Source organism: Paramormyrops kingsleyae, chromosome 23 (assembly GCF_048594095.1).
Source record: "Paramormyrops kingsleyae isolate MSU_618 chromosome 23, PKINGS_0.4, whole genome shotgun sequence".
Taxonomy (NCBI): domain Eukaryota; kingdom Metazoa; phylum Chordata; class Actinopteri; order Osteoglossiformes; family Mormyridae; genus Paramormyrops; species Paramormyrops kingsleyae.
The window spans coordinates 1070742-1081542 of record NC_132819.1 but is presented as its reverse complement, the minus strand read 5'-3'; the positions used below and the strand labels follow the sequence as shown (position 1 = coordinate 1081542).

Here is a 10801-nt window from a genome sequence, read left to right as displayed (position 1 = left end):
ATGATGTATGCAAGACAAAAGCACTGTGTATGAGACGGAATGATGTGAGAGGCATTTATTCCGCGTGAGAAAGTATAATTAAAAAGGAAGTTAGTTTAATCAAACAGGAAGACAGGAAAAATACTCATGCCCTGATTGGCTACAAAGGGGCAGTTGGGATTACAGCCTTGAAAATAAACCCTGTACTTTTAGGAATACTGTTGTGATTGTTAGTCTATGTTAATTCTTCTTCCTAGGCATATAGATGGAAACCATAAACTGGTGAGGTGGAGAATTATTTCCTTGAATGCTTCTCTTGTCTTTGCAATGACTGTCCTGAAGTCCCATGCCTTTCTTATTTCAAAAGCATTTAGAACAAAGCCTCTTTCATGAAGTTTTCTTTTTGTTTTGTGTTTGCAAACACTGTCCCATGCCAAGACTATACTGAATGTGCCACAATGCGAGTTATTTGATGTATAATGACAGAAATAGGTTAAGAGGTTTTGCAAAGACACAGAATATTGGTGTTTTTACACTGGTTTTATGAGTTAAACTGAAATGTTTGTAACAGTAACACTTTGTGTCAGGAATATTTTGTTAACTTTTATCATGAATTTTATGAATTTGTTTATCTCTACTTTGTTAGACTATAATAAACCTTAACATTTCACTGTCTATGCGTATAAGTGGCACGAACTGTAGTTTCAAACCGTACAAATAATATACTAAATGACCTATTAAATGAGCGCGTTTTATAAATTATGCCTTTTAAGTGTTTTAAGGAAAGGAAACACTACCATATTAAGTTTGAGGTGATATCACTATAGGGCTAAGTGTCGATTCGAGGCTAACTTAGGATCGACCATTACCTTTATTTTTACCAATCGGTATACAGTGGTACCTCGGTTCTCAAACTTAATCCATTCTGGACTTCGGATCGAATCCTAAAATGTTCGAGTTCTGATTGAATTTTTCCCATAAGAAGTAATGGAAAATCAATTAATTGGTTCCTGGCCCCCCAAAATTACAAAATTACACCTAAATATGTTTTTTTTTTTGCATTTAAACACAAAATGAACAAGATAAAACAAGAAGAGCATTCTTTTCTTAATGGCTTCCAAAACGATAAAGATCTTATCCCAACATTACCCCTGTCCTGCCCCGATTGTTCACTCCTTTCGTGTGCCACGCCCCCTCGTTAACCTCATGTGTGATCCCCATGTGATCAGCTGTTTCTGGTTGTTGTCATTACTACTCTGTATTAAGTCCACGTTTCAGTTTGTTTCCCCAGTCCGGTCACTGGGTGCGTTCGACTTGCTTACAGCGCTGGCTTAAAGCAACGCATTCCGATCCTGACGCAATGCATTGCGACCTCTCACCCGGCTGCACAAACTGGAACCGCCTCCGTGACGACACACCTTTGCCCTTATTGGCTGAAGAGTTTAGTTACACGCATGACGTTTGTATCCCAGGCAGTTCAGATGTATAATCTGCTATTTCTCCCGAATATCACGTAAAGCAGTGAGAGCTGGTTTTTAGTTAATTTACCTGGCAAAATAAATTACATAAATGCTCTAATAGTACACGTAAGTTAGTGGTTTATTTATTGTTAGTTACTGTAATGTTGCGCTGCTTTATTTGGTTATATCTGTATATTAGGGCTGAACGATATGGACAAAATTTCATATCTCGATTTTCATGCCAGATATCTCGATATCGATACGATACGATATGACTACGGGTTCGGTGAAAACCAAGCATTTCTCAGAAAAATAAAAACATCATAATACAAAAAAATTTGGAAAGTGTAGTTTTATTTTTAAGAACTCACTGCCAGTCATCAACATTAACATAAATTACCAAAAAAATAAATTACAAATCAAACATTTTACTGCAGCTCTGCTTTAACAATAAATAACAAATGCAGCAGCTGGTGGAACATTGAAAGTGCATTGAAGTGCAACATTTATATTCTTCAAAAGATCACATAACTGTATGCAGAAAATGCATTTGCTACTAACAGAGAGGTAGTTACAGGCAGCACAACTTCTACAGATTCTTTGCCAGGAACACTAGCTTGTTAACCATGTCTGGCTTCAGACAGGACCTCTGACAACTCCCAATGTTGCCTGATGCACTAAAAATTCTCTCTGAGGGAGAGCTGGTGGCCTGCATGCACAAGTATTTTCTTTCCATATTGCTGAGCCGGGGAAAGTTGACTTTGTGAGTTAATCTCCACCAAAGAAGGGGGTCCTTGTCGTTGTCAATTGTGGGGGACTGGATGTAGGCACTCAGCTCAGCTTCTATGGCAGCAGTGGGATCGATTGGTACTGTTGCACTTGCGGTGGATCTTTTGAAGAAACTTCCCAACGACTTCTTAGCCTTTTTGGTGGGTGGGGTTGAAACTTCTTCCACTCTGGTCTCTCTGCACTCAACAGAATGCTAGAAAATAGTAAAAACAAAAGAACAAACAAGAAAAAAGAATTTAATTAGTTTTATATATGAATGATCATTACTCTATGAACAACACAATTCAGCTAAATTTAAACTTAAATATTTACTAAAATGTAAGAATGCATTTAAATGGAAGGAACTCTTCTCATTTACTCCATTCTAACCATTATTTTTACCTTGTGTTCCATCATCTTCATCTCTGACACCAGTCTGGCTTTGATGATGGGGACGTCGTTGACACTGATGTATTGTGTCTTGTATCTTGGATCTAAGAAGGATGCCACATCCAAGAGCTCTTGTGTAACTCTCTCTTCATACTTGCTGTTCAAGTACTCCAAAATTTTCTTTTTTAAGGACTTGGTCATGTCTGTATCACCCTCCTCTCGTGCCAAGATGGTTGTGTTAAACAGGCTGAGTACTGGTTTGATGTGTGAAACACTAATGTAATCCTCCCCTGACAGAGCATCCGTGAATTCAAGCAGTGGTCCCAGTGCCTTGCTGACTGACTCCAGCACATCCAGATCTTGATATCCAAGAATTAGGTGCCGGGTGTTTCTGTCCTCTGAGAGGACCTCGTGGAGTGCTTTCTGCTGCTCCAGAATCCTGTTAATCATGAGCACCCTAGACCCCCATCTAGTTTGACACTCAGTGATGAGTTCGTGGACTGGAAGGTTGAGGCGCTTCTGGGCTTGCTCAAGTGCCACTCTCTTTTTCCAGCTATGTGAGAAGTGGCACACCAACTTTTTGCAGACACCTGTTGCACGGCTGATCCGGCTGTCACCTTTCACTGCGTTTTCTTGGAAAAATAGATGTACAAAAATAATTCATGATTATATTACAACAGCTAAATAACCACATAATAATGCAGATTGTTTTCTCTCTCTCTCTCTCACTCACTTACACAGACAGACCTCTCTCTCTCTGTCTCAAAGTTATTAAAAATAAACATAACGTACCTATTGCCAGGTGTAGCCTGTGTCCGAAGCACTGAAGGCGCGTCCAGCCATTCACCTCCATAGCCTTTATCATGTTCGACGCATTATCAGTTGTCACGCAAACTTGTTGGTCCTCCTTCAAGTTCCAGTCTGCTAACGCACCTCTCATCTCCTCCGCTATATTATCCCCGGTATGCTCCGCGGAGAAGAATGATGTCTGCAGACAGCGGGTCTTGAGTTCGAAGTTTGTTGTGATAAAATGGACTGTTAAACTTATGTATGGTTCAGTTGTCCGGCTCGTCCACAGGTCCGTGGTTGTGGCGAAATGATCGATTTCACAGAGCTCGGATTCAACACTCATTTTACACTCATTATAAAGTTTCGGAATGGCCACTTGATTAAAATGTGTTCGGGATGGTATTTTATAACGCTTGTCCAGCGTCCGAACCATTTTTTTAAAGCCTTCTTTTGAGACTGTGTACACAGGTACCATGTCTTTTGCAATGTGGTATGTTATAGCGTCTGTAATTTCTTTGTGTCTGGTGGACGTCGACTTGTACGGCGTAACGCTACTGAACGCGTCAGCAATCAAACTTTGCTTTGGCTTATTTTGGGATGACTGAGAAGTCCCCGGTGTTTCTCTCATTGTCATGCACTCTTCATGCAGCACGCGATGGTGTTGTTTCAGGTGGTGAAACATGTTTGTTGTGCTACCTTGCTTAGTCGCAATTTTTGTTAAGCACGACCTGCACAACACGTCACTCTGGTTTACATCGTCTTTTCTGAATCCAAAATACCTCCAAATAATGGAAGATGATTTATGTTTTGGCACCAAGTCAGATTCTGCACTACCACCGGCCGCATTATCTCCCGCACTCATTTTCTTTCTTTTTAATTTCTCCGCTGTCTCTGTAGTGTGTGCGCGCTGTCTTTAGCGGTGCATTCAAGGGCACTCGTAAAACTGATGTTCGTTGTGTGACTGCCAGAGTTGTATGCAGGGCGGGGTGAGCGCGGAGAGGGGAAATCTATATTGTCTATATCGTTGCTTTTTTCGATAGTAATATCTTGAAAGTTCATATAAGAACATAAGAACATAAGAACTATACAGACGAGAGGAGGCCATTCGGCCCATCGAGCTCGCTTGGGGAGAACTTAACTAATAGCTCAGAGTTGTTAAAATCTTATCTAGCCCTGATTTAAAGGAACCCAAGGATTCAGCTTGCACTACGTTATCAGGAAGACTATTCCATACTCTGACTACACGCTGTGTAAAGAAGTGCTTCCTTAAATCCAGTTTGAAATGTTCTCCCGCTAATTTCCACCTATGGCCACGAGTTCTTGTATTTGAACTAATGCTGAAGTAACTATTCGGTTGAACAGCATCCAAACCTGTTAGAATCTTATAGACCTGGATCATGTCCCCCCTCAGTCTCCTTTGCTTGAGGCTGAACAGATTTAGCTCAAATAACCTTTCCTCGTATGACATTCCTCTAAGACCAGGAATCATTCTTGTGGCCCTACGCTGCACCTTTTCTAAGGCCGCTATGTCCTTTTTAAGATATGGTGACCAAACCTGTACACAATATTCTAGGTGAGGTCTCACCAAGGAATTGTATAATCTTAGCATTACCTCCCTTGACTTAAACTCCACACACCTGGAGATGTACCCCAACATCCTATTGGCCTTTTTTATTGCTTCCCCACACTGGCGAGAATGAGACATGGAAGCATCAACATACACACCAAGGTCTTTCTCATAATCAGCTACCTTTATTTCAGTAGGTCCCATAAAATACCTGTACTTTATATTTCTGCTCCCTACATGGAGTACCTTACATTTGTCTATGTTAAATTTCATCTGCCAGGTGTCAGCCCAGTCACTAATTAAATTAAGATCCCGCTGTAGCTGCTGAGCCGCTAGTTCAGTATCTGCTACACCACCCACCTTGGTGTCATCTGCAAATTTCACCAGTTTACTGTATATATTGGTGTCTATATCATTTATGTAAATTAGGAACAAAAGTGGTCCTAAAATTGAACCCTGCGGTACCCCACTATGAACGCAGGCCCACTGTGACATCGAGCCTCTTATAACTACTCGCTGCTTCCTATCCGTTAACCAGTTATCAATCCAAGTCGCTACAGTTCCTAAAATACCTGTCGCTTTGAGTTTAAGTGAGAGCCTCTTGTGGGGAACAACATCAAAAGCCTTTTGGAAATCTAAATAGATGACATCATAGGCCTTCTTATCATCAACTTCCTGAGTAGCTTCCTCAAAAAACTCCAACAGATTTGTTAAACAGGATCTACCTCTCCTAAATCCATGCTGGCTATCCCTCAAAATGTTATTTGAGTCCAGGTAATCTACCATTTTCTCTTTGATTATAGCCTCCATAACTTTACCAGTTATACAAGTTAGACTGATTGGCCTATAGTTTGACAAATTACTTCTATCCCCTTTTTTGAAAATGGGCGTTATGTTGGCATGCTTCCAATCAGAAGGTACCACACCTTCAGATAAGGATTTTTGAAACAGTAATGTTAAGGGTCGGCAAATAATATCCCTCATCTCTTTTAACACTATAGGTAAGATGCCATCAGGGCCCTGTGATTTATTTATTTTGAGCTTAGCTAGGCTTTGCAAAACATCAGCTTCAGTTATATATATATTAGTTATAGACGATGTTGAATTAGTAATAAGAACTGGTAAGTTACTAGTGTCCTCGACAGTGAATACCCGTGCAAAACTATCATTGAACTCATTTACTATGTCAATGTCGTTTTCAATTATAAGACCCTTACTATCCTGCAGATTAGTAATTTCAGCTTTTAGAGCTCTTTTAGAGTTAAAATACTGGAAGAAACTTTTAACGTCATCCTTAGCCTCCAATGCGATCTTCCTTTCGACATTCCTTTTAGCTCGTCTAATGTCATTTTTTAATTCAGCCTGTAGATTTAGATACTCTTGCTTTATTATGTCATCATCAGTTATTTTCCATCTCTGGAACAAAGCCCTTTTCCTCCTTACTTTATACTTTATGTCCCTATTAAACCACCTAGGTTGCAATTTCCTAGATTTATTTTTGCTAGAAACAGGTATGAAGTCCTCTTGTACTTGCAATAACGTGCTTTTAAAAAATTCCCATGCCTCTTCAACAGTTTTGTTATTTAACTCCATCCAGTTCACGGTTTCTAGTTTTAATCTCATACAATTGAAGTTAGCCTTCCTAACATTATATATTTTTGATTTGGACTTTGCTCTTCGGGCACTAAACTTAACCTCAAATTTAACCATGTTATGATCGCTACTGTCAAGTGGTTCTAAAACATCTAATTTACCAATCCTGTCCTGGTTATTAGACAAAACAAGATCAAGAATGGCATCTCCCCTGGTAGGGGTGTTAACAAACTGAGTAAAAAAACAATCCTGTACTAATTCCACCATCTCAAGTTCATTTTCAGAAGAGCCAGCAACAATGTCCCACTGTATCCCCGGTAGATTAAAATCACCCATAACTACCACATCATTTTTATTGCTCATAATCCTAATATCACTGTATAACAATCTGCTTTCCTCAGCAGCTACATTGGGTGCTCTGTAACAAACACCGACAATTAGGCTATTTGAGTTTGTAGCATCTAATTTTACCCATATAGCTTCCGTACTTTTACTTCTATATAGATATAGATATAGATACGATAACGATATATCGTTCAGCCCTACTGTATATAACTCTTTTTATTACCTGTGTCTTGTCTTGTCACTGTCATTCTGTTGCACTGTAGAGTTCTGTCACTATAACAAATTCCTCCTATGTGTTAACATACCTGTCAATAAAGCTTATTCTGATTCTGATTCTGATTCTAATCGTCCAGCCCATCCACCGAAACACCGTTGAGTGGTATGTCGAGGTCGCATTACGTAGTTGCTGTTAACGTTAGCTCCCGCGTTAGTGCCGCTCCCGGATAACGCAACACCTGATGATGACGGTCTAAAAATACGCCGCATTTCCTCCTCAATGGACGCGTTAGAAGAGCACTCTGAAGACTGCCGTTGATATTGCTCCAACATTGATGACATTGTTGGGATAACGGACTCAGAGTTAAGAACATTATTTAAAAGACCTATTGCTTCATTTAGTTGCTCCCGGTCCACCATTTTCTTAGATTAAGGGGAAGGCGGAGCATAAAATCCCGCTTCTTCTAGCCTTATTTAATATAACCAATTAGCACCGTTTCCGTTTTAATCAAACTCACTCGCACACGCAACTATTCTCATTCACACATCTGATCATTCTCTCTTACATTCACATCTTTTTTTAACGTTGTGCTATGTGTATGAGAGTATGATTGTTCATGTAAACAGGTATAATTGTGTGTGTATGAGAGTATATTTGCGTGTGTGTATGAGAGTATGATTGTTCATGTAAAGCAGGTATAGTTGTGTGTGTATGAGAGTATGATCCTGTGTGTGAGACCCAAGTATAAATTATGTCTCATACGGCCCCTCATACACATTCAACAGTGCCAGCGGTCATCCACTATGCAGCGAGACTGAAGATTGACTATAACGCCCCATCTATCCGCGACCTGTTCGGTATTCCAACATCCGATACCATGCCACCCTTACTGGTTAGGCATCTCATCCTTTAAAAATGGAGACACGCCATCCCCCTCCAACATATGATGGGTGTATACAAAAAGTTTTACAACCTATACATCTTGAAATGTTACGAATTTCATTGCAGGGGTCCTCCTATCTAGTACTTAATCAGCATCAGTCTCCTCTAGTATTAGAACCAGGTCTTTGATAAACCTCAGGACAAGGGCCCCAAGTCTTATGAAAGGTCTTTAAGGACCCTCCAATTCTGGTTGCCGTTAGGGAAATGGGGATACAGCTTTTGCACAAAGTGTCCACTTTGAAATAAATGAAACAGATGATTCTTTGGCAGGCTATACTTGACTGAAATGATTGTGACTGTTGCAAAGACCCCATCCTCATATAAACTATTAATAGTGTTGAGCCAATTTTTTCTGGCCATTTAAGAAAGGCAGCAAAGGTTTTTTATACCTTTAAACATTAACAAAAACCGTTAATGTCTGTTCTTTAAAATTTACAAGTCTTTCTGTCTGTTTTTTTGTGATGTTAGTGAACGACTAAGTTAGTGTGTTAGGGGGCTTGGAGACACATCGCGATCACCAACCTAAAGTTAAACTCTAAAGCCCCTGACCACTGGTGTGTGTGCGTGTGTTTGTGCACATGAGCATGAACAAACATTTACTGAAAAAACGTATTTATTAAAATAACTAAGGCTTTATTCTGTCAAAATTAAAAAAGAAAAATAACGCCCCCGGATAGACGGGGCGTTATAGTCAATCTGTAGTCTCGCTGCATAGTGGATGACCGCTGGCACTGTTGAATGTGGCCTATGTTTCATTAACTATCAAGCAGGCTACATCTCAGTTACCATTGTCAACTTAACATGGTACTCCAGCAAGCATCTCAAATCAAGCTTGTAGATGATATAAGCTGGGACTGTGGGGTCATCTTGTAGGCTGTCTGACATTTACTGAAGAATGTCTTTATTAAAATAACTAAGGCATTATTCTTTTAAGTTTTTAATGTGTATTTGATGCATGATGCTAAATGAAGCTTACTAGTTACTATAAAATGTAATTAAATAACCATCTCCACCTTCTTTAAAATAATCAAAATATATCTTAAATTCTTACACACTTGCCTGATTCCACAGTTCCTACACCCCCCTACCCTTCCATGGCTTTTGAGACAAGAAAGCCCCCCCCCCCTTCTGTCTGCCTGGTCGATCATTTCTAGTCGCTATTTTGGTGCTTCCTCAAATCTTGTTGCCTAAATGCCTTATATCACACTCATACTAATTTAAAATTTCGCTAGAACAAAACGATCCTTATACATTTTAAGAAAAACTTAAACTATATATGTCTGGTGTTTTTTGATTCAGTTTGATTATCAACCTCTAAAGGCCACTTCTTTAAATTTCTTAGCAAAATAACAGTTACTGCTAAACTGTTTTATTCCTTGTTTGAATCATCAGTGGCTATGCCCTGCTCATTTTCAAAGAGAGTGGCATGTCGCCTCTTGACTAAACTTTTGTAAAGCAAAGCTACCCTTAAAGCACTTTGAATAAAATGTTTCATAGCGTGTTTTATACTTATTTTACAATATCACATTAACAAACAAAAAAAAGAAGGGTAAAATAACAAAAATATATACTAAAGTCTTGACTGTTCCCCGTACCTCCCCCTCAACCGATCCTTGGCTCGTGCTAAAACTTCACAATTCTGCATGCCTGGGTGCCTTGTAATGGCTATAGTGTGAATCAGTATCCTGTAATGTGTTGTATAACAAAACTAGCCCATATAATTTCAACCGAAAACATGATGACAGTGTTTTTACCATTAGAAAATAATGCATTATTTAAAATAGCATGTTTACAAGCACAACTAATGTTTTTTATCCCGTAAATTAAGATAACTAAGGCATTATTCTACCAAAGTTTTTTAAATGTTTCGATGTATGTTGATATACACTCACCTAAAGGATTACATAAGAACATAAGAAATTTACAAACGAGAGGAGGCCATTCGGCCCATCAAGCTCGTTTGGGGAGAACTTAACTAATAGCTCAGAGTTGTTAAAATCTTATCTAGCTCTGATTTAAAGGAACCCAGGGTTTTAGCTTCCACTACACTAGCAGGAAGACTATTCCATACTCTAACTACACGCTGTGTAAAGAAGTGCTTCCTCAAATTTGTTTTAAAATGTTCTCCCGCTAATTTCCACTTATGGCCACGAGTTCTAGTATTTAGACTAATATTGAAATAGTCATTTGGCTGAACAGCATCCAGACCCGTTAGAATCTTATAGACCTGAATCATATCCCCCCTTAGTCTCCTTTGCTCAAGGCTAAACAGATTCAGTTCCGCTAACCTCTCCTCATAAGACATTCCTCTAAGACCAGGAATCATTCTCGTAGCTCTTCGTTGCACCTTTTCTAAGGCAGCAATGTCCTTCTTGAGGTATGGTGACCAAACCTGCACACAGTATTCTAGGTGGGGTCTTACCAAGGAATTATATAAGTGTAACATCACCTCCCTTGACTTAAACTCCACACATCTAGAGATATAACCCAACATTCTGTTCGCCTTTTTTATTGCTTCCCCACACTGGCGAGAGGGGGACATGGAAGCATCAACATACATACCGAGATCTTTCTCGTAATCAGCTACCTTTATTTCAGTGGAACCCATAAAATATCTGTACTTTATATTTCTGCTCCCTGCATGGATTACCTTGCATTTATCTGTGTTAAATTTCATCTGCCATGTATCAGCCCATTCGCTAATTAAATCCAGATCCCGTTGAAGCCTCTCTGCTGCTAGATTAGTTTCTT

General features: G+C 39.4%; 1 long non-coding RNA gene across 1 annotated transcript; it reads right to left on the bottom strand.

The window, feature by feature from the left end:
• Positions 1 to 1776: 1776 nt before the first annotated feature.
• On the bottom strand, positions 1777 to 3275 carry LOC140582007 (uncharacterized). The gene is made up of 2 exons (XR_011985053.1): positions 2610 to 3275; positions 1777 to 2421 (listed from the first exon to the last, which is right to left on the bottom strand). It is a non-coding gene; the product is annotated as an uncharacterized lncRNA (long non-coding RNA).
• Between the last annotated feature and the right edge of the window lie 7526 nt (positions 3276 to 10801).